At 55.7% G+C, this 23,666-nt stretch overlaps 1 protein-coding gene across 4 annotated transcripts in view; it reads right to left on the reverse strand.

Moving 5' to 3' along the window:
• Positions 1–23,666, reverse strand: part of NFATC1 (nuclear factor of activated T cells 1) — a 112,437-nt gene that overhangs the window by 6,370 nt on the left and 82,401 nt on the right. The window lies entirely within an intron of this gene.

The raw sequence follows: 23,666 nt of genomic DNA on the forward strand, positions 1-23,666 counted from the left end.
TCCCCCGAGGCCTCGGGCTCCCTCCGTCTGGGGACTTGATCGTCAACTGTGCAGCCTCCTCTTCCAAGTAAACATGGGGCGTGCAGGCTGCCCTTGTAGGGCAGGGATTAGCACCTCAAACTGCACCCGGAGATTCCCACAGGCCGAGGCGGGAGGCTCCAAGCTCAGAACGCCCCGGGGCCCTGGGAGATGAGAAAATTGTGTGATCAGAGTTAAAACCTAAGTAAACCCCAGAAGGAAAAGCAATTCCTAAAACATGTCCATTTTCCAGGGGAGCACAGAGCTGAGCAGCAAGGAGACAACTTTGGAGCCGATACCTGCACGGGCTTCTAGGATCCTCCAACTTTTCCTGAGAGCACAGAGCCCCTCCACTTGGCCTCACAGCTCAGACCGTCCCTAGGGACAGTGGCCACCCCCAGGCCGGCGGGGCCCGCAGCCCGGCCCGAGGGGCCCCCGAGGGTGAAGGAGGCCGGGAAAGGCCCCCGGATGGTGCTTGGCTCTCACCCCCGTAGGCCGCAGCCCCCACAGCTCTGCCTCCTCCAGAAGAGGCTGGGCCCCCTCCGCTCCGTGATCCTGGGAGTTCTGTTACCTCCAGGGGAGAAGCACCCGCCTCCCGGTCAGAGCTCAGATCAGGTGCCCTCTCCCACCTTGTTTCAGAACCAGCCAACCTACGCCGGGGACCGGGGCCTGGAAACATGCCTCCGGAGTGCGGCACGTCCCCTGGCAGGGGAATCTGATTTCTCGCCATGTGAAGCCAAGCAGAGCACCGACCCCCCGGCTGGCACCAGCAGAGCCAGAAGCGCGCGGCCTCGACACCTCCCTCGGTTCCGCAGACCTGACCGGTCCTGGGGCCCAGGCGGCTGCAGCCCCCGACCTGCAGCTCACGCGGGAGGCCGAGGCCCCTCCAGGTCCATTTCCTCGTGGCAGTGTGTCCTGCCGGAAGTGCTCCTTCCATCAGCGGCCTCGGATGCTCTAATGCTGCTCATAAAAGCAGGTGCTTGTGCACGGCACTTTCTCATGAACTTTCGTTTCCTTGACTGTAGGAAAGAGAAGAAAGTGTGATCGGGCACGTGGGTGAAAGCCGCCTGGTCTGAAGTTCAGGAGCCCGGCGACCGCAGGAGAAAGAAAGCACACGGAGCGACACAACGGGAGCGGAGGGCCGGGGACTTCAAATTCTTCACTCCACTTTCAATTTCTGAACGTCTTACACTGCACCTGTACTGCTTTTATTATCAGAACAAATAGCTGCGGGTTTTTTTAAGTTAATGCAAATAGCAGCTTTGTCTTTTCACCTCTGTCAGAGCCTCACCGAAATGCTCCGCGTTCTCCCACCAGATGAAGCGGGAAAAGCTGCCCCTGCCCCTCACCGGACCACGTGCCCGGGCACTGGCAGCCGCCCCGTCCAGCTCCCCTGGCAGCCTCAGCACCGGGGCCTGAGCAGGAGGGCGGCACTGGGCTTTCCCTGATGGTGTGGAAACACCATCGGCCTCAGTTACCAAGGGAGTGGGTTTGGGCTTAAAGAATAAGAAATTTGGTTCAGCCGTGTTAACCCAGTCACAATGTTTAATCCTTAAATAAAAAAATTTTTTAATTAAAACTAATAAGGACCATACTTTTCAAGTAATATTTTTGTGTCATCTTTTTAAAACCTATTTGTTAATTGATGTACATATTCACCTAATTAAATGAACACACTGTAAAGTAACTTCCTCTTTTTCAATAGTTGTTAGTTCAAATAAAGAACCCAAATATTTTAAATCAGCCACATTTACTACCACTGCTCAGCAAAGGAGCAAACAGGCCCAGGGATACAGTAACTTTGTCTCTCCGGGCTTTACACGCACTACAGCGCTCCTCTCTCATACAGAGGATGCCTTCTTGAAAGCCTTTAAACAGAAGCGACATGGACATCAACAAAGCTCTTGATCCCCCACCGCAGGCCTGAAAACCCTCCTGACGGGGCGAGACGCTACCATCAGTTTCCATCACCCGCTCCCAGCATCACACTGTGTCCCACAGGTTGTCTTTTGCCAAAGCTTGTGATCAAATTAAACACTGTACATAAAGAAAGACACCACACAAAAGCAAATTCCTATTTGTTCACTCTATTTCGCTTGGAGGGACAGAAAAAAAAGGCATATTCTTTACAGAGAACAAGTCATCAAGAACATTTTTTAAGGGAAAGCCAAAACAACTTTTTGAAGAGCAAAACAAAACTGGAAGGACCTTTTCCCTACTCCTATAACTAAAAAGTAATTATATGAAGTATTTGCTTAGTCTTTCCCAGAAAATACACCGTTCGCTAAAATTAGTATTGTAACCCAAGAAGAGAATAATTTAGGTGGCCACAAGTAAAACCAGAAACATCTCATACCAAATCTTATTCCTAAATAACCAACTTCTAAGAAGTATCCAAATCATGCTGTGATGAAGTTCATGGAAGCCAGTAACTCTTGGGGTAAGAAGCCCCCAACTGGGTAAGAAGCCGCCCGACGGGGTAAGAAGACGCCTGATGGGGTAAGAAGCCCCTGATGGGTAAGAAGCTGCCCAACAGGGTAAGAAGCCCCCGAAGGGTAAGAAGCCCCCGACGGGGAAGAAACCGCCCGACGGGTAAGAAGCCCCCAACGGGGTAAGAAGCCCCCGAAGGGTAAGAAGCCCCCGACGGGGAAGAAACCGCCCGACAGGTAAGAAGCCCCCGACGGGGTAAGAAGCCCCTGATGGGTAAGAAGCCCCCAATGGGGTAAGAAGCCCCCGACGGGGTCCAGCACCCTGACGGACAGAGACCTCCAGTGAGAGATGTGTTTACCTGCTCTTCGTGGTTTCAATGAATTCCTGAGGGCACAGCTTCCAATTTTTCTATGTGATCTGTACATTTAATGTGGCTCTTATGTAAGGTATTATATAAATGTGAGATAGGTACATAAAAAGAACACAACTAAAGCCACAACCTAGGGAGCAGCGGGCAGAGGAGGACGTGCCTCTTGGCTGTCCGACCCGGTGGCCCGCGCGGCGCTCGCTGCAACACAAGCGAACCGAGCCGGAGCCCCGGGGGTGGACCCTTCGCTCCCGAGCGGGGCGGCCCGAGCGGCCCTCCTCAGGGGGGCGTGTGGCTCTGGCGGTCAGTGTGCACGCAGCGGGTGCCGGCTCTGGGGGTCCCCGGGGCGCACCAGGCCGGCGCCCACCAGCCCCCCACGGCCAGGCCTTCGCCTGTGGGATCCCAGGTTGACGAACCGGACTCGTCCACGCCTCGATGCCGGCCGCTGTGACTGGACATGCAGCCTCCTGCTCGCGCCATCTTTCTCGGAGACGCTCTGTGAAGCAGTGGAAAACAACCGTTTCTCCAGTTTCATTAAAAAGTAAGTTCTCGTGTTACCTCAGGTGTCCTGGGCCTATTTAAGCCTCCACTTATTTTTATCTTTTTAATCATAATAAGCCACTGCCATGGGGGCTGCTATTTTTGGAAGGAGAGCAGGGGACAGTAGAGCACCTGAGGGGCAACAGGCAGTGGTTTTAATAAAACATGACCTCCCTCTTTTGAACACATTGTTCTATGTGACTGTCAGCCATTAAAACAGAATAACTTCCCTACCTTAAGTGCTTCCTTATTTAGCCTGAATCCTCCAAAGCGGGCAAACGGCCCCCGTGGAAACTCCAGCGAGCCCCAGAGGGGAGCTGGGCTGGCACGCGAGGGGGCTGCTGTCAGCGCTGCCCCCTCCGGCCCTGCGGCCGATGTCCGATGGGTCAGCTGAAGTTTCCGCATTACCGGGTGCGTTCATTCTCACCCCACTGAACTCCCATTCAGCAGTGATTCACTGGGGTCATTAAGCCATCAGTAAGTAATTTTCCAGTGCTTTCTTGGTGCCGTTAGAAAATACATTCCCACAAATTATGATTCCTCCTCAAACAGAATTAGCAGAATTGAAAATGTATTTTTTTCAAGAGCACCTCCCCCTCAACTAAAGGAAAATAAATGGACCCGGAGAAAGCGGTGGTTGGGTTTGGTTGAGCCTGGCTTACATGACTGCTGGGCAAGCACAGAGTCCTCCTGTCTGCCCAAGCGGCAGATTAGGGGACTCCCAAGGTAAAAATGCCTGAACAAAGCGTATCTCCCTTCTCTAGAGGAGAGTTAAGACTAACCCACGCTGTTTAAGCCTGAATTACTGAGCGGGTTGAAATGACCAACACCAGATAAAGAAGCCAAAATTCAACATGCAGAGCCAGGTGAGACAGCTCAGTCCGTCCTCCACCAAGATTCTGTTACGGACAGAGAGCCGGTGTCGGTCACACTGCAGAGGTCAAGGGGGCGCTCCAGAGGTCAAGGAGGAGGCTCTGGAGGTCAAGGGGGAGCTCCAGAGGTCAAGGGGGCGCTCCAGAGGTCAAGGAGGAGGCTCAAGAGGTCAAGGGGGAGTTCCAGAGATCAAGGAGGAGGCTCTGGAGGTCAAGGAGGAGGCTCAAGAGGTCAAGGGGGAGCTCCAGAGGTCAAGGAGAGGATTTGGAGGTCAAGGGGGAGGGCCAGAGGTCAAGGGGAAGCTCCAGAGGTCAAGGAGGAGGCTCAAGAGGTCAAGGGGGAGCTCCAGAGGTCAAGGAGGAGGCTCAAGAGGTCAAGGGGGAGCTCCAGAGGTCAAGGGGGAGCTCCAGAGGTCAAGGAGGAGGCTCTGGAGGTCAAGGAGGAGGCTCAAGAGGTCAAGGGGGAGCTCCAGAGGTCAAGGAGGAGGCTCTGGAGGTCAAGGGGGAGCTCCAGAGGTCAAGGAGAGGATTTGGAGGTCAAGGGGGAGGGCCAGAGGTCAAGGGGAAGCTCCAGAGGTCAAGGAGGAGGCTCAAGAGGTCAAGGGGGAGCTCCAGAGGTCAAGGAGGAGGCTCTGGAGGTCAAGGGGGAGCTCCAGAGGTCAAAGGGGAGCTCCAGAGGTCAAGGAGGAGGCTCTGGAGGTCAAGGAGGAGGCTCAGGAGGTCAAGGGGGGGCTCCAGCAGTCAAGGAGGAGGCTCCGAAGATCAAGAAGGAGGCTCCAGAGGTCAAGGGGGAGCTCCAGAGGTCAAGGGGAGCTCCAGAGGTCAAGGGGAGCTCCAGAGGTCAGGAAGCACTGGAGGCCCACAGGCTCGAGAGCATGCAGCCGCTGCTCAGCAGAAGTGAAGCCACACCTTTCACACTGGAATGTGACTTTAAGTCCCATCTCATCACAGAACCACTAACGGTTTTGTTGGGTGTGGTCATGTAAGAAAACGGCCCTCTACCAAGACGCGCACATCTGGCGAGCGCAGGGGTGAAATGAAAGAAGCACCCAGCAGCCGTGAGAAGGGGCTCAGGGATGCATGGGTGGTGGCACTGGGTGATGCTGAGGCTGGGGGACAGGGCTGTCACGTTCCTCAGTCTATCCTGTGCATGTGAAACTTTTATGCGGACGAGGAAACTTCGGCCCAGGGAGAAGCCGGTGAGCCACCAGGACTCGGCACCTGGCTCAGGTGTGTGAGGCCCGCGGAACGTTCCAGGCCTGCACTCGGCAGCCGCCAGCTCCAACGCCTGACTCCCAGGGCCCTGTAGCATCACCTGGAGCTTATAAAGGCGCAGCGTCTCCGGTGCTGCCAGAGCCACGAGTCAGAAGGACTTTGGCAAGAGGCCGGTGGGTTTGCGGCTATGTCCACACCGGAGAAGCTGGGGCCGTGGCATGGAGCCCGGGACCAGCAGAGACGTCCTTTCAGTGCCTCAGGAGGAATCTTTTTCTAGAAATATTTCTCTAGTGCTGCTCCACTGAAGGCCATTTTTATGCTGTAACGGATAGGAAAGCATGTTTTCTCACCTTCAAAATATTTCAAAATATCAGTCAAATTTTTAAGAAGTAATCTTTTACTCGTTTTTTCAAAATTGAAAAGGTAATATTACAAGTAACATCTTGCGTGAAGTGTGGATACTGTGAAATTTCTAAGGAGCACAGTGAAGAGTGACGTGTCCAGTTGGGAAAGACAGATCCTGGGTGCTGTGGCAGACGGAAGAGCAGAAGAGGAAAATCACCCAAAGAGAAAACCTCAGGAAAGCCGTCGTCTCCCCCCCTGGGGGCCTGGACCGCCATCACAGACGCTGACTCCCCACATCGTGACGCGGCAGTGGCTGTGGCAGTGTCAACTACCAAAGCCTAAACCCAGCGTCACGCTACGGGCCGTCCTGCGCCACGCCCCCTGGGAGCCCCCGGAGGCCACACCTGTGCACACCTGCCTGCACCTCACCAGGGGAGGCGTCCGCTGCCCCCAAGCCAGCGGGAAGGGACACGGTGTTTCGTGGTTTGAGAACAAAATTAAAATCAAACTCACAAAGGTTTTCATTTTTACCATTGGCATTTGTGAGTGACTGTTTTTTAAAGTACCCTTTGAAATACTATTAATGCACTCGATGCCCTCGGAGGAAATCCTCGGAGGCCCCGTCCATTTTGTAGGTGTAGAAACCGAAGTGGGGTACGAGAGGTGACAAGGCTGTGGCAACCCCAGGCCAAGCTCCCTGTGCCCGTCGGCAGCACGTCTCCGCCACACACAGAGAGCCCTCCCCTCCTCAGACGCCCCTGAGCACACAGGGTGTCGGAGAAGGCTCCGGAAGTGAGAGGGTGCCAGCAGGTGCTGCCCCCCACCCCCAGGCCTGGAGCCAGCTCAGGGTGTGACAGGGAAACGCCCCCTCTCGCCCAAGCCCACGTCTGCGGCCACTGCCAACAGCGCGGCCCCGGTGAGCCCATGGCTGAGCACTGTCCTCTTGCCCCAGCGCCGCAGAGCTGAGGGCCACGTGCTCCAGCTCCTGGGGTTGTGGAAATTGCTTGTGTGCCCCCTTCCTAGATGAATGCCTTTCCCCATTTGGAGGCCGTTTAGGAAGACCCTGGCAGACCCAGGGCTGGGTGTGACACAGATGGCATCACGCTTTTTATAAAACAACCAAGAATTGGTCTAATTTGTTGGTGGTGGGAGAACTGGGGGTTGAGGACTGGGTGGCAATTACAGCAAAGGATTTTGCTGCAGTCGACGTTTTTAATAGTTTAAAGTCCCAGAAGTTCCCTTTGGTTTACTCTCAGAAGATGGTCCCCACGGCCGCCGTGACATCCTGGGGACATAACCGCACCTCCCAGCCGTCTCGCCAGCCCCTCATCTTCGTGCTTGTGTCCCGAGACCGGGATCCTCTCCTCCATCCTCCCGACAGCGGCCCAGGCCCAGGCCGTGATGTTCGAAGGTGGCTCCTGTGGCATCAGGTGTCGGAAGCTTCTCTGCAAAAACGCCAACCGAGTGGGGTTGTGGGGAGATGCAAACCAAAGCCGCGAGGGTGGTGGGAACCAGGCAGTGACAATGGGCAGTGCGGCTCACGGCCGGTGGGATGTGCAGGGGCAGCCGCCTCACAAACACGGCCACAGAGCGACCTCCGGGTCAGGCACGTCCACCTGAGGTCACACCTCACAGAACTGGAAACGGACGCAAACGAAAACACCCACATGAAGGTCCACAGCGGCAAGATTCCCAATGGCCAAAAGGTGGAGACGACCCAACTCCCACCCACGGATGGGGGAATGGGCGGGGGTCCCTCCAATGGGAACGATGCGGCCATGAGGACACGGGCTACAGCGTGGACAGACCACAAGGACAGCAGGCTGAGGGGAGGCCAGCCCCAGGCCACCTGCCCCACGGCCTTGTTTCTAGGAAACGTCCCGCACGGACAGACGCACCGAAATGAAAGGAGAGGCGTGGCGGCAGGGCCAGGGGAGAAGGGCCGAGCGGAGGGGCTGCAGAGGGCGGGGGCGGGCGATGCAGATGCACTGGAGCGCGTTCTGGTGACAGCGGCACAGACCTAGCGCAGGAAAGGCCGCCGATGGCACATTTTGAATGGGTGCATTGTGCGCTGTGTGGGTCACCTCTCCATAGAGCCATTAAGAAAAGGGTGAAATTATTCTCTGCCAGTAGGAAGGCAGAAGCTAAAACAAAAGTATGTTTGCTTTGAGGGATTGAGAACACCTTTTGACCAAAAGGGGGAAAAGAAAGTCAACAAAAGGTTTCAGTGCTAAGAAAATTCAGACAGAGTCGAGAGGCTGTCCCAGAGGTTACTCCTACGCAAGCGTCAGCAGATGTCCCAAATGGGCACAGGATGACAAAGCCCACGTCAACAGCAGTCCCGAAAACCCTAAAGAATACCTGGGTCCCTGTCTCAGACTCTATAAAAGTTTCACTCACTAAGTTTATTCTTCACAAATTTAAATCCCCCAGGGAGCTCCTGTGCCATCTAAGTCCCCAAACCCAGAGGCAATGGCCTCTTCAAGAACATCAACCAGACGTGTCCCCTTTTCCCATGATGTCGACACCCCTTTTCAACATGAACAAGTTAGGGAGGTCACTGCTGGACATCCCTGAAGGTCGGGAAAGTGAATAAACCAGAGGAAGGGGCGGCAACAGACAAGATGGAATTTAACAAAGGATTATGAAGACTGAATCTTCATATAATTTTCTTTCTCTTAGTTGCTGGGGTGTTAGAATAGCCAGCAGGAGAGAACTGAAATGGTGGAACTGTAACCTGCAGCAATCTTTGAAATTTGCTCTCTAACTGCTTGTTAAACTGCACTTGGAAAGCTGTCACTTCTACGTAAACGTGTCCCGTTCTACAATTTAAAAAGCGAGTTTGCCAGAACACGAGGCGCACGGGACAGGCGTCAGGAGGAAGAGGTCCCTGCGGCCGACAAGCCCCGCGTCTCAGCAGCCCCGGAGCAGAGCGGGCAGACGACCCCGACCCGGGGGAGCCCGCCGGGACACGTTCAGGACACGCTGCCTCCCCGCGTGCCTTTTCGGAGCTCCCTGGTCTCAAACACGTCTCGGAGAACAAGTTCTCCAGCCTCCCTCTGGGTGTGTGTGTGGCACTCACCGGAGCCCCGTGCCGCCGGAGCCTGGCACCCCCTCTTCTCCAGACGCCCCCTGCCGCTCCCTGGAGCCCCTTTCTCAGCTCAACTTTGACCTCTGGGGCTTCACGAGCTTCCAGGCCAGCAGGCAGTGGTTCCAGCCTCTGGGTCCAACTGCCCCCATCTCCCCCCTCAGACCCTGCCTCCCGTCCCCCCACCGAAACCCCCCGCCCAAGGTGCCAGGGTCACACGTTGTGCTTGGCCGCCTGTCAACCTCATGGCATTGCCTGGCACCACGGAGCCACCAGCCTGCCCTGGGGGCCCTGGGGTCCAGCGCCCCCTGCCCAGGAGCCCCCACCCTCCCGTGAGCCTGTCCCGAGCACGGTCCCTAGGCCTGTGGGTGCGCTGGGCAGCTGCGGCCCTGACACACGTCGAGTGTACGCCCCGGGGGCCTCTCCTGCAGGCCCCCCACCTGCACCCCAGCTGCCAGGGTCCCTCTGCTCTGCACCACCCTCAGCTGCCCCCTCCTGTGGATTGGGGCTGGGGGCCATCCACACCCGCTGCCCGCCACGGCCTCCTGAGCCGGCACAGTGGCTCACCTGAGGCTCACGGAGCCTGGTCCTCCCCCAGCTTGAGCGACACCTTCCAGAAGGGCCCGCAGCGCCCAAACGCACCTGTGCAGCACCCCTCCCCTGGCGGCCACAGCTCCCGAGGTCTCGCCTCCGGCCGGCATCGCCCACCACCCCGTGTCCATGCCCGGCCCCTCCACCGCAGCCTCCTCCAGGAGAAAGAGCAACTGACTCTCCATGTCTCTGAGCAAAAACTGACCCACAGAACCCACTCCTTAAAAGATCTAAGTAGAAAAGTCACAGGAGGCACAGAGAAAAATGTGCAACAATCAGGCTGGTTGAGTACACTCAGAAATCCCTAATGTGGAAAACAACAGGAAAAAGAGGGAGGCACAGTCAGAACATGCAGGCAAGTGAGACGGGTCCCTGATCTTTAGGACATATTGACTTTGGAGTGAAAAAAATATCCCAAGATTGCATTTGATATTGATTATGCAATTATTAATCTGTGTGGCAGCTATTCCGACACTGTGTGTAATGAGCAATTCATCAAGGCAGTCAGGTGCCCTGGAAGCTGCGGCAGCGCTCGGGGCCATTAGGGCCCCTGTAATTGGTCATTACTGGGCTTTCCTCGGCTCCAAATCAAATCAATGACCTGCTCGCACCTGCTCTGACTGCCTGCATGTCATCAGGGGGCCCCGGTGACCACAGGCCCCCAACCTGGCAGCCCCCGAGTCACTGCGGCCCCCACAGACCGGCCTGAGCAGTGCAGCAGGCCACAGCCAACACGGCACAGGGGAGGCAGGAGAAGGCCTGCCCCTCTCACGGAGGACACCCCCTGCCCCTTCCCACGGAGGACACTGCCCTGCCCCTTCCCATGGAGGACACCCCCTGCCCCTTCCCACAGAGGATAGCCCCCTGCCCCTTCCCACGGAGGACGCCCCCCTGCCCCTCCCCACGGAGGACACCGCCCTGCCCCTTCCCACAGAGGATAGCCCCCTGCCCCTTCCCACGGAGGACGCCCCCCTGCCCCTTCCCACGGAGGACACCCCCTGCCCCTTCCCACGGAGGACACCCCCTGCCCCTTCCCACGGAGGACACCCCCCTGCCCCTTCCCACGGAGGACACCCCCTGCCCCTTCCCACGGAGGATAGCCCCCTGCCCCTTCCCACGGAGGACGCCCCCCTGCCCCTCCCCACGGAGGACACCGCCCTGCCCCTTCCCACGGAGGACACCCCCCTGCCCCTTCCCACGGAGGACACCCCCTGCCCCTTCCCACGGAGGACACCCCCCTGCCCCTTCCCACGGAGGACACCCCCTGCCCCTTCCCACAGAGGATAGCCCCCTGCCCCTTCCCACGGAGGACGCCCCCCTGCCCCTCCCCACGGAGGACACCCGCCCTGCCCCTTCCCACGGAGGACACCCCCCTGCCCCTTCCCACGGAGGACACCCCCCTGCCCCATCCCACGGAGGACACCCCCCTGCCCCTTCCCACAGAGGACAGCCCCCTGCCCCTCCCCACGGAGGACACCGCCCTGCCCCTTCCCACGGAGGACACTCCCCTGCCCCTTCCCACGGAGGACACCCCCCTGCCCCTTCCCACGGAGGACAGCCCCCTGCCCCTCCCCATTGAGGACACCCCCCTGCCCCTCCCCATTGAGGTCACTCCCCTGCCCCTCCCCATGGAGGACACCCCCCTGCCCCTCCCCATGGAGGACACCCCCCTGCCCCTCCCCATTGAGGTCACTCCCCTGCCCCTCCCCATGGAGGACACTCCCCTGCGCCCTTCCTGGTGCCGGCAGGAGACGCCCTGCTCCCCACCCCCTACCCCCACCTGGACACACCTGGAGACCACACCTGGGCACGTGGCCTGCACTCAAGAGGCTTCACACTTGACTACGCTGCACCCCCGTGAGACGGCTTTGGCCGCCGTGCCCTCGGGCAGCTCTGCCGGCTCCTGCCAGTCTGAACCCAGAGGCACAGTGGGACCACCCTCCGCCATCAGCCAGTGCCATCCCTGGCTTCCCCAGCATCCTGAGCTGCCATCTAAATTTTGAGTATTTGACTTCTCATTCTTTGAGTTTCTCTCTCCCCTGCAATCTTCTGAGGTGTCAGGGTCTTTGTAGCCTGCAAAGCCCAGAACAAAATAACTAATCCATAAATTCCAGCTGGATTTATGTCTTATTTTGCATGTCAAATTAATCCCTTCCAGAAGTCTTCAACAAGATTTGGAGACTGAACAAGATCTAACAAACCTACAACAGTTCTAAACATTTATTGCTCAGGCTCTGGTGAAATTACTATTGCCGTAATTTGCATCTTGCCTTACATTTGGGGAATTTCTTCTTCAGCGGGGCCATGGGCTGTCTGTTTGGAAAATTTAGCATTAATGCCTTCTCTGTTTACCTAAATCTAGTTTTTGAAGAAGCCTTAAAATCTGTCTTCAGAAAAGGACTGACTACACTGGAGACAGTTCGAGATCCTGGTTCACGGTAGATGCTCATTGGGATCACATGTTCAGGCCAAACCTGCAGCAGTGTCTGAGCTCTGCGTGCCGCCCCCGTGCTCGCAGCTGGCACCGAGGGCCACCGTCTAAGGGTGGGGAAGGAGATGCGGAAGATTGGAAAGGGATTTCCAGGGACAGCGCGGGAGCCAGAGTCGGAGACCCAGCGCCCTCACTGCCGGGCCACTCTCTCCACCTCCGTGAGTGGCGGGTATGCACACCTGACACAGGTTTCAGATGCGTGTCCTCCCACGTCTCAGACGACAAGCACGCATGGATCAGAACACTTGGTTCGAACCCTGAGCGTCTGCAGGGTCCTCCCAGCAGGCAGGCTACAGCTTTAGGGGGATGAGGGGATATTTTTAAATTCATGACATTTCTCTAACCAGAGAGTGTAATTTAAGGACTTTTTGAAGAAAACGTGTCTAGAGAGTCAGGTCATGTTTACTTTTCTGCTTCTCAGCTTTTCGCCCTTCAGTGAATGCACTAGACTTGCTCTGAACCCCGCTGAGCAGGGGCGCCCCGGGGGTCCCCGCTGGGGCCACGGGGGGGATGGGGCCGCCTGGCCTCGCTGACTGCACCAGGCTCGATTTTAGGCAGACACAGTGCCACCAGGGGAGTCTGCTCAACGTTTGGTGGTGGGGGGCATCGGCGGATCCGGGAGCTGTGGGCCGGGGGTCAGGAGCAGAGACAGCAGGAAGCGGGCGGCCCGGCCCCCAGCACGGCTCCACCATGCCCCGTGTGTGCCTCCGGAGGTGCTGGCTGCACCCGCGGCCCACTCCTTCCCGGCCACACGCCGCCCGCCACGCTTTACTCGACGTCAGCGTGACAGGAAACTGCACGCAGGACGGAAAGCCGGGACTCGGTCCAGCGGAAACCGCCCTTCCCATCTGAGCAAGTGAACAAGAACCATTAAAAAATCAAACGTTACGGTGAACGTGGTGGTGAAAGGGAAGGTGGAAATGAGTGGGAGGGGGTGGGGAGGGGTGCAAACACCCCAGGGATTTAGTCACCAGGGTTTGCACAGTTTTGAAGGATGGTCAGACTTGTGCTTTTAATTTTTCTTTTAATACAGTCTAAACACCTCCTAGCAGCCAGCCCTTGGCGAACATTTTTTGGGCTCTTTTCTTAAATTAAAACACATTAACAAATACTTGCCTGCCACACCCCTGCCCAAGCACACGGAGCTGAGTTCTGCTTCCTGAAGCTGCGCGAGGCAGCCAGCAGCCCCTCATGGGGAGCCCGGTCCCCCCGGGCCTCCTCCCGTCAGCCACCTTTTCTCTCCACCATCTGCCAAGAGGAAATAGCTTTGCTGGCCTGGGAGTCTGGGAGTCCTAGAAAACAACCTTAAATCCACAGAGATAATTGAAGCTCATTTTTATGGAGCTGCTCAGTCCCATTCTGCTCTTTATTACAATGTCAACAAGAGTTTAATTTGTTCTAAAGTTCGGGTTCTCGAATCTGCATGATGTATGGGAGTTTACAGATCGCTGGCAACAACTGCTGGGGAAAGGAAAAGGCCAGTGCACGTGCAGGGGCACCCCTGACGCCACAGCGGCCCCACCCTCCCGGTGACCCCTCGGCCCCCAGACCTCGGCTGCAGACGGCAGCGGACACGAGTCAGCGAGTCGGGGTCTCCCGGGGACGTCTGCAGATGCCGGCTGGGGCTGGCAGCGGGGTACCCCTCGGAAGGACCGGTGCTAGGAGGAGGGTGGTAGGGAATGCAGCATGCACAGAGCATGGCGTCGCATCCCACGCGGCCCTTCGCGGCGCCAATGTGGAAACGGCAGCTCTGGTGGTGCCGCGACCTGCCTGCAATGGCCCCTCATGCTGGTGTGAGCCCCGCGGCCCTGGGAGGGTCATTCAGGAGACTCCCGAGCTCAGGCTGCAAACCACCCCGTTCTGTGCAGCCCCGAGAGCTGGGGCAGCCGCCCCACACCTGCTGCCCGCCTCGCTGAGCCAGTGAGCTGGAACTTTCCGCAGAGCCCAGGGCTGGTGATTTGCAGGGCGGATCAAACAGCTCCAGACACTGTGGCTGGAGCCAGGGCCAATCGCAGCCTTTCTGGATCTTTCTGAGGGCTCTGAGCTCCTGCTGTTTTCCAGCCCCTACTTCCTGCCGTATCTAAAACAGCAGCAGCTGGGAGGTCTGATAGGGCCGAGCCTGGGTGAAGCTGTGCACAATAGGAGGAGGGCGCAAGCTGGCCGATAACGTGCACACCCAGCCCAGGACCCCCGCCTGGGACCCCCGCTGGGGGGGAGCGCCCTGGATGGCACTGGCCACGGGCGGAAGAAAGGGAAAGCCGTCGAGGCGGCTTCGGGGTGATAGCCGGCGCCCCGGGACGGCGACGGATGTGGCCGGAGACACTTGTCCTTCTGCCCCAAGCATCCAGCTCGGATCGGTGAGGCTCCCCAGGGCCTGACAGTGGAGAAGCCTCCAGAAGGGCGAGCATGTATTCTTTGTTCCCTACCATAGGAGAGTGTCTGTGCTGTAATCAGAGAGGAAGGAAGGGCTCTGTCTCAAAATTAAAACTGGAAAGGCACAGGGATTCTCCGTGACCCTGAGAACCCACGTGGCCTGGGCCAGAAAACACACAGCCCCTTACCCGGCCGCTTGGCCACGATGAATGCAGACTGAGACGCATGTGCTCCTGACCACGGTCAAGACGATCTGACTTCAGCCGAATAGTCAGTACTTGGCACCTGCTTCCTGTTCTACAATCAAGATGCTGACAACGTCACATGAAAGCAGGATCGCGTTTGCGCCTGACGCTCCGTCGCGTCCAGGCCCCGTGCGCGTTCAGCCCCCCGAGGGAAACCCGACACGGCACACACACCGTGCGTCCCCGCCGGGCCCACAGACTTCAACAAGCTAATCCAACAGCCACATTTTACCCAGCTCCAGGCACCCTTCTGCAGAGTCGGGCTTCACACCCTTGTCCTGAAGGTGCCTCGGAGTCAGAGGCTCTGCCGCGGGCACGTCCTGCAGGAGCACAGCCCGAAGGGCAGCGTCCAAGGGCGCCCGGCGGGGACGCTGGCTCTGCTCCGGGCAGGGGCGCCTGTCCTGTCGGCGTGGGCAACCCTCTGCACCAGGGACAGCAGAGAGACGGGTGTCGGAGCCTCCCGGACCCGCAGCATCACCGGCAATGCGAGAGCCCTCAGCGAGGCGGCAGGTGGAGTCGGCGACAGAAGCGGAGCCTACAGCGGCGGTTTCATTCCCAGGTGGGGGGGCTGCTCTCTGTACAACCCACAGACAGTGTCTCTTTATCGTACTGTCTTTTGCATTAAAGAAACGGTTAAACTCACTTTAAGAAAAGTGAAAAGAACACCTGAGTTTGCAAGTGTGCATGAGGGGTTTTCCATTACCTGACAATTTTATGTAACACTTGAGATGATAAGGGAATACTGAAATTTGCCCTTTTGATAGGCAGGTGTGCTTGGGGACCCAGAACAACTTCAAGCTCGAGACCACCCAGAGCAAACCCTGCTGCTCTCTCCCCCTCTTAAAACGCACAACTTTGCTGAGGCACACAGGACCCACCGCAGAATTCACCCACGTCATTCGACAGCTCCTGACGTTTTAGTGCATCTCCCGAGTTCTGCAACCATCTCCTGGCCACTTCCCAGGGCCCCTGTGGGCCAGCGACCCAGCACCCCCTGCTCCGCTCTCTGCCTCTGCAGCTTGGCTTCTCCCAGGCCCTTCATGCAACTGGGCCCGTGAAGCCTGTGGTCTTCTGGGACTGGGTTTTTTCATTTGGCATAGAGATTCTGAGATTCATCCTTGTCCAGTCGTGAATATTCCTTTTAATAAACCAATAATACTCTGTGCATGGCTACAAACACTTCTTCTACCCGCTCACCAGTTGCTGGGTGTATTAGGGCTTTCTAGGGAAGCAGAACCAACAGGAGATATCTGTAAATATGAGATTTTATAGAAGCGTCTCACGCAACTGTGGGGATGCACGAGTGCAAGATCCGTAGGGCAGGCAGTGAGCTGGCAACTCCGATGAAGAAGTATGATGAACTCCCCAGGACAGGCTGGCTGAACAAAAAAGTGAAAGTTCTTGCTTCTCCCTTAAAAGTCATCAACTGATTGGATTAAACCCAGCTGACTGAATTCTCTCATTGCGGAAGGCATGCCCTTCACGGCTGTGATCACTCACAGATGCAGTCAATTGATGATTTAAAAAACCAGCCTTCTGGCTTATTAACCAGCCACAAATGTCCTTGCAGTAACAGGCCAGTGCTTGCTTGACCAGACACCAGGACCCCTCATCTGGCCAAGATGACACCTGAACCAACCACCTCACTGGACACAAGCGCAGCAGCTGCCTGTCCAAATGCTCGGCTATTAAAAACAGAGCCACTGAGAACACGTCTGTGCACATCTCGTGTGGACACGCGCCCTCACTTCTCTTGAGAGATACCGAGGGATGGAATTGATGCGTCACAGGGTAAATTTATGTTTAGCTTTTAAGAAACTGCCTAAGTGGCTGCAATATTTTACATTCCCACCAGGAATGTGTGAGACTTCCAATTTTTCCACGTGATCGCCAAAATTTGCTATTGTCTTTTATTTTTCATGGCCATTCTAATGGGTGTGAACTGGTACCTTGTGGTTTTAATTTGCATTCTCTAGTGACTAATAATATTGAGCATCTTTTCATGTGTTTATTATTTATATATCTCCTTCAGAGAAATGTCTATTCAAATCTTTTCCCCATTTTTTGACCAGGCTGTTTGACTTCTTAATATTGAGGTATAAGAGTTCTTTGTATGTTCTGGATAAAAGTCCTTTATCAGACATGTGTTTGGCAAATATTTTTGCTTGTCTTTTTATTTTCTTAATGGTATCTTTTGAAGTGCAGAAGTGTCAGATTTTAATGAGGTCCAATTCATCTTTTTTTTTCTATTATGATCTTGAGGATTTTCTCCTATGCTATCCCTATGGTTTTACAGTTTGGCTCTTATGTTTAAGCTGATGAACAATTTTGAGTTAATTTTTTTTGTGTGTATAAGGGCCTAAGTCCATCTTTTTGCATGTGGATATCCAACTGTCCCAGCACTGTTTATTAAAAGGCCATTTTTTCCAATGAAATGCCTTGGCACCTTTATCAAAAACCAACCTGCCATGAGTATAAGGATTTCTTTCTGGACTGCCAGTTCTATTCCACTGGTCTCTGTGTTTCTTCTCAGGCTGGCACACAGTCTCGATGACGGCAGATATCAAGTAAGTTTTGAAATCAGGAAACAGGGGTCTTCCAACTTGGTTCTTTGCTTTCAAAATTGTTTTAGCTCTTCTGAATCTTCTGCAATTCCAAATAAATTTTAGAATCATTTTGCTAATTTTTTGGGGGGAAAAAACCTGCTGGAATTTGGTAGGGATTATATTGATTCTATAGATGAATTTGGAGAGAACTACCATCTTTCTAATACCAAATCTTCTGATTCATGAACATACGATCGTCTTTAATTTTCCTCAGCAATGTTTTGTAATATTCAGGGTTCAAGTCTTTCACTTCTTTAGCTAAATTCATTCCTAAGTATTTTATTCTTTTTTGTTGCTATTGTTAATGTGATTCTTTTCTTGATTTCATTTACTGATTGTTTATTGTTTATATAGAAAGACAACTGATTTTTGTATATTGATCTTGTATCCTATGACCTTACTGTACTTGTTATCAGTTCGACTAGTGGGTTTTATTTTTGCAGATTTTTTACGATTTTCTACATACAGGAGCAGCCATATCATCTGCTAACAAACACAGTTTTACTCCTTCCTTTCCAATCTGGATGCGTTTCATTTCTCTTTCTTGACTGATTGCACTGGCTGGAAAGGAAAGTGAGTATCCTTGTCTTGTTCCCAACCTTAGAAGCCTGTAGAATTTAAACATTGAGTATGAGATGCCCTGCAGATTTTTTTGTAAGTATTCTTTGTCAGTTTGAGGAAGTTGCCTTCTGTTCCAAGATTGTTGAGAGTTATTTATCATAAACAGGTGTTGGATTTTTTTTTTTTTTTTTTGGGTGTTGGATTTTATCAAGTGCCTTTTCTGCATTTATTGAGATGATTATGTGGTTTCTGTCCTTTACTCTGTTAATGTGGTATACTACATTATTTTATTTTTGGATGTTAAACCAACCTTGTATTCCTGGATAAATTCTACTTGGTCACTGTGTATACTACTTTCTATATGTTGTTGAACTTAGTTTTCTAATATTTTGTTGTGGATTCTGGTTTCTACATTCATAAGGCATATTTACCTACAGTTTCTTTTCTTGTGATACTTCTGCCTGGCGTTGGTATCAAGGTAATTTGGGCTTCACAGAATGAACTGAGAAGTGTTCCTTCTTCCTCCATTTCTGGAAGAGTTTGTGAAATATTACTGATCTTCTGCCGTAAGAGTGTGTGGGGTGTCTGAATGGTTTATAGGAGTCTCCAGCAAAGCTCTCTGGACTTGGGCCTTCCTTTGTGCACAGTTTTTAAATTAATCATTTCCTCTACCTGCTACATGCCTATTTAGACTTATTTTTTCTTCTTAAGACAGTTTCGGTCATTTGTATTTTTCTAAGAATTTTTCCGGTTCATCTAAGTTGTTGTATTTGTTGGCATAAAGTTATTTATAGTATCTCTTACAATCCTTTTAATTTCTGAAGGGTTGATAGAAATGTCCCTTCTTTCAGTTCTAATTTTTCTTGGTCAAGCTATTTAAAAGTTTTTCAATTTTGTTGCTATTTTAAAAGAGCTAACTTTTGGTTTTGTTGATTTTTTTTCCATTTGCTGTTTTCTATTTCATTCGTAATGCTCTCAACTCTATCATTTCCCTCCTTCTGCTTGCCTTGTGGTTAGTTTGCTCTTTTTACAGATTCTGAAAGTGAAAGCTTAAATTTATTTGAAACCTTTCTTCCTTCCTGATACAGGCATTTAAAGCTGTAAGTTTCCCTCTAAGCACTGCTTTAGCTGCACCCTGTAAGTTTTGCTATGTTGTATTTTCATTTTTATTCAGTTCAAAATACTTTCTAATTTCCCTTTTAACTTCTCAGTTATTCCATAGATTATGTAGAAATGTTATTTAATTTCCAAATATTTGTGGAGTCTCTTAATTTTGGTGTTGATTTCCAATTTAATTCCAATGTGCTCAAAATTAAATCCTTTTAAATTTATTTAAATTCATAAGGCTTGTTTTCTGGCCTAGGGGGCACCGTAGCATGGTGAACGTTCCGTGTGTCCTTGAAAAGAATCGTGTGCTCTGCCGAGTGACCTGAAGATGTCTGCTGGGTCATGGTGGCGATTCAGGGGTTCAGTGTTGTCTGTTCTTGCTGATTTTCTGTCTCGTTGTTCCACACATTCCTGAAAGTGGAGTCCTGATGCCTCCAGCTTTTATTGTTGAACTGTTTGCTCTTCCTTTGAGTCTGTTGGTTTTTGTTTCATGTTTTCGGGGTCTGTTGTTGGTGTGTATGTTTATAGTTGCTGTATCTTCCTGCTGGTATCACTGTAAAGCGGTCAGTGCTGCTGCCGTCACCACCGCTCGGGCCTTGCGTGCGCTGGCAGCGATGGGCCACGGGCCCGAGAGCATCTTCAGTACGATCCTGACTGACCAAATGCTCGTCTCTCAGCCGGGGACCACCTGCAGGTCCGTCAGCCGCATTCCCTGGGAATCCACAAGCAGCGACGCACTTCTGCATAAGGAAAATCCCTTACAGGTGTGTCCGGGTGCCCGGCTGGCCTTGTGCCTGGAGCTGTGGAAGCCGGAGAGCCGAGTGCTCAGCCTGGGTTACAGGGCCCTGCTGCTCTCGCAAAAACATGGCAGCACGACAGGGGAGGATGGGGCCCTGCATGGCCTGGTCACTGCGCTCCGAGGGACACCACACTGTTCCTCAGCAGCTGGACCTTCTGAAGGTCGCCATCCTGCTTGACTGCTCCATGCCCCGGTGGGTGGCACAGCCACTGCTGTTTGCTGGTTCACAGATCCGAGAGTGTTTGCAGGGAGTGCTCGGCCCACACAGGAAAGCCCTGCGGCGTGTGCAAGCCTTGGAAAAGAACGGGTACCTCGGGCCAGTGCTGTTCAGCCTGATCTGAAACGGAGATGCCACTGAACGGTTCTGTCAAATTTTCACCCATTTGGAGGAGGAAAGTAGAGAGAGTGGACATGAGAAGAAATCCCAGCACTGTAACAGCTGCAGGTTGAAATCCTCCTCCAACATGTCACACTGTTCACAGCCTGCCCACGACAAGTGGCAAAAACAGTGCAACATGCCCCACGTGGCCAGACAACTGCATGCTGACCGCACGCCAATTCTTGGTCTCGTTCCACTTCTGCTGGTCACAAACTTCCCGTGGGCTGAAGGGATCCCCAGGGGACGGAATATCCTCACGCCGCAGACCTTCCTAGCTCTCCCCTCGGCCTATTTCCACCTCCATCCCCACGTCCTTCCCTCAAATGAACTTCAAACAACTCTCGCCTTAGGAAGGAAGCGGTGAGGATGCAATGCGGGTGGGGAAAGGCAGCAGGTTAGCAGTCGGCGAAAGCAATACCCCCGAGTTTCCTCGCAAAGGGCACAGAAAACCAGCAGACCGATGGGAAATGTGGAGTACCTCACAGCGCCACGGGCGACCAAAAACGTCCCAGAGCCATGAGACACCTGAGCCCAGGTGCTGCGTGAGCCGCACACGCAGCCAGCCAAGCGCCCCGTCCCTCACACCCGCCGGTGGGAAGGGGCAGGAGAGGCTCCGACGGCGCAGCCCAGCACGCGACGGAGCTGAATCCTGCGGCAGCGTCAGCACGTGAGGTGGCGAAACCCAGCCCGGCTGTCGGGCACCTTAACAGTGGACACCGTAGGTGGCCGGAAGGGGCGGCAGGTTCCCTCGCAGAGGCAGCTCCCTGGGGGACCCCACACCCGTCAGCACAACCCAAGGGAAACCTCCCGCTTCCTCATCAACCGCCCCTCCGGGAGCTGCTGGGGACGAGTCTACAGGACGGCAACCATCTCAGCAGAAACGGAAACAGTCATGCAAATGCCCGCACATGTGCTGGACACACTGCGGGGCCCGGGTGCCTGGGCTGCCGAGCATGTGTCAGGGGTCCCGGGCCGTGGCTGAGCCCTCTGGGAAGCGCCCGCCGTACCCTGCGCCCTTCCCGGTGCCTGGCCCGCGGCCTTCCCCGGTGCCCTGCTCCCCGAGGGGGGCTGTCGGGGCTTCTGTCGGCGGCAGCGGCCCTGCCCGGCCCGGGACGCGGCGCTGCATCTGGGGCCTCCTGACGGCCCTGGACAGCCCCTCCCGGGCTGTGCCGGTCACTGCCCACACGGGGGCCTCTCGGGAGGCACGGACGGCCCGAGGAATGGCCTCGCGGCCACAGTCACCACCCCCTCGCAGGGGCCCCCGCCCCCGGTGCCACCGGGTGAGTCGGAGCCCGGAGCAACTCCCCCGCCCGTCGCTGGAAACGTGGACGCCGCAGACGTGGGCCCGGGGCCAGGTGAGTAAGACTTTCCATGAGGAAAGCTTTCTGTTTCCTCCCAGAGCCGCTGGAGCTCAGGGAGGAGGGGAGAGAAACTCAAGCCCGGCCAGGGGCGACGGGGCCGAGGCGGTCACCGCCACCCCCGTCTGCTGCCTGCTGTAACGACGTCCGGGCTCCTGGGAACAGCGCTGCTCGCGGGCCCGGAGGGACCAACGGGGGTGGCGCGCCGGCCGGGGAGGCGCAGCCCCGAGCCCCAGCGATGCACCGGCGGCGGCACGGCAAAGCCAGGAGAGGGGCCGCACCGCCCTCCGCCCGCCGAGCCCAGGAGGGTGGCAGCGGCCGCGGGGCAGCCGGCGGCGAGGACGGGCCCTGGCGCAGGGGCCCCGCGGCAGCCACACCCCCGCTGCTCCAGCACAGCACCCACGGCGCCCGATCAACGAGGACGAGGCGTTTGCTTTCTGACGTCCAAGGCCCTAGATGTTCGGGGCTTAGTTTCCTGACTTAGTTTTCCTCTTCCTTTCATTCACCCTTCTATGCCGTTTTCCTTGAGTAGGTCACAGATCCAAAACTGAGAGGCCGGGGGGACCCCACGCTGGGGGTGGACCCCCATCTGCTCCAGCTCACGTAGGCGAGGCCAAGCCCCAAGGAATTCTCTCGCGGGATACGGCGACATTTACAGGATATGTCAAAACAAAACCCCACAAGTTTCCTTTAGTTGAAAACCAGCAGGCCCTGGAGCAGGCTGGGGGTGGGGGATAACGAGGCCGGCGGCCGCTACCCCGGGGTCCTTGGGGGTGCGCAGCCTCAGGGTGGGTGTCGTGCAGCCCACTCTCCCGCCCCCGCCCTCAGCCAGGCAGCCCCAGCCCTGAGTGGAGGTCCCTCATCGTGAGGGGGCAGGAGCTGTGGCATTGAAAGCCCCACTTAGGCAAACACGCAGACAGGCAGCTGCAGACACAACTGCCTTGGGCTCGCCCAAGCACCCACCATGCACCAGGCCCCAGCCCATGCGCCCCTTGCCGCCTTCCCGGGGGGTTGCCTCCCCTCACTCACAGGGGTCCCGACTGGGCCCTGAAAGTCTTGTGGCCCCACTGCCCACGATGTGCCCTGGAGCCCTGGGAGGGCTAGAGCACCTTGTGTGCCAGTGCCCAGGGCTCAGCAAGGCTTCACCTCAACAGAGCTTGCCCCCCAAGTCTGCTTGGCCGAGGCGGGCCTGAGGGGGTGCCCTGATGGACCCCACACTGGGGAGAAGCCCCGGGTGTCCCCGGTTCTGGGGTGCCCGCCATCCCAGCGTGACCCCCTGCCGTCCCCACCCAGCTGGGCACCCTGCACTGTGCACGTGAGAATTTGTTCCGCCGCCCCGAGGGCCAAGCCCTGCCTCGGCCTCCCCTGGTCCTGAGCTGGGCCCTGAGTGTTCCCCGGATGCACAGGCACAGGGGGTATCGGGACAGGCGTGGACTTGGCCTTGCACACGCCGGGGGCAGCTCTGCGGCCGACTCTGACCCGGATCCAGGGCCCTGCCCTGAGCACGGGAGGCACCACCCAGGGACCCCGGGACTGGATCCACGATGTGGCTACACAGAAGGCACATGGGGGGGGGGGGTGCACGTGAGGGAGGGGCTGGGGTAGGGAAGTGGGGCGTATATGTGGGAGAGAGGTGGGGCTGGAGCCAGACGTGGGGCCCTCTATTGCGTCCGCAGCCAAAAACCCCAGGCGACTCCAAGCAGAAAGCGATGCCTGTTTGGGGGTTAGGGTAAGAGCACTCTGGGGTGCAGGGTCAGCCCCAGTAAGCGAGAAACACAGTTACGGGGACCGCCCCACACAAAGCGGACAGCTCCATGGGCCCCTTGGAGTCAGAACCAACTCCCAGGAACAAGCCAAGGGCAGCCGTGGGCCTAAAGCACGTCACTCTGAAGGGAGGCGGGAACCAAGGCGGCAGGTGTCCCCTGAATTCCATGGCAGCTGCCCCCACCGGGTGCCAGCCTGGGTCTGCACCTGCAGGGGCGAAGGGAAGGGGCTGATGTGCTGTAAGGTCAGCATCCAAACAAGCGCCTGCCACGGCACAGCCCGCTGCATTCAAGGGTGAATCTTTTTTGATCAGGAATATCTGAATACGCATCCTCCTCAAAAAGCGGCTTTAGCTAGGAATTAGCTGGAAGCATCCAGCAGCACCTTGCTCACAGATGGGACTCTGCAAAGCTAAGAGCACAGGGCGTCTCTGTCCAGGGATCCGAGGACAGAATCCGAGGCTGCGGTCCAGGGTGGACACGCCATGAGGCCTTCCAGGGCTCATGCCAGTCCTGGT

The sequence above is a fragment of the Choloepus didactylus genome, chromosome 16 (genome assembly GCF_015220235.1).
Source record: "Choloepus didactylus isolate mChoDid1 chromosome 16, mChoDid1.pri, whole genome shotgun sequence".
Lineage (NCBI taxonomy): Eukaryota > Metazoa > Chordata > Mammalia > Pilosa > Megalonychidae > Choloepus > Choloepus didactylus.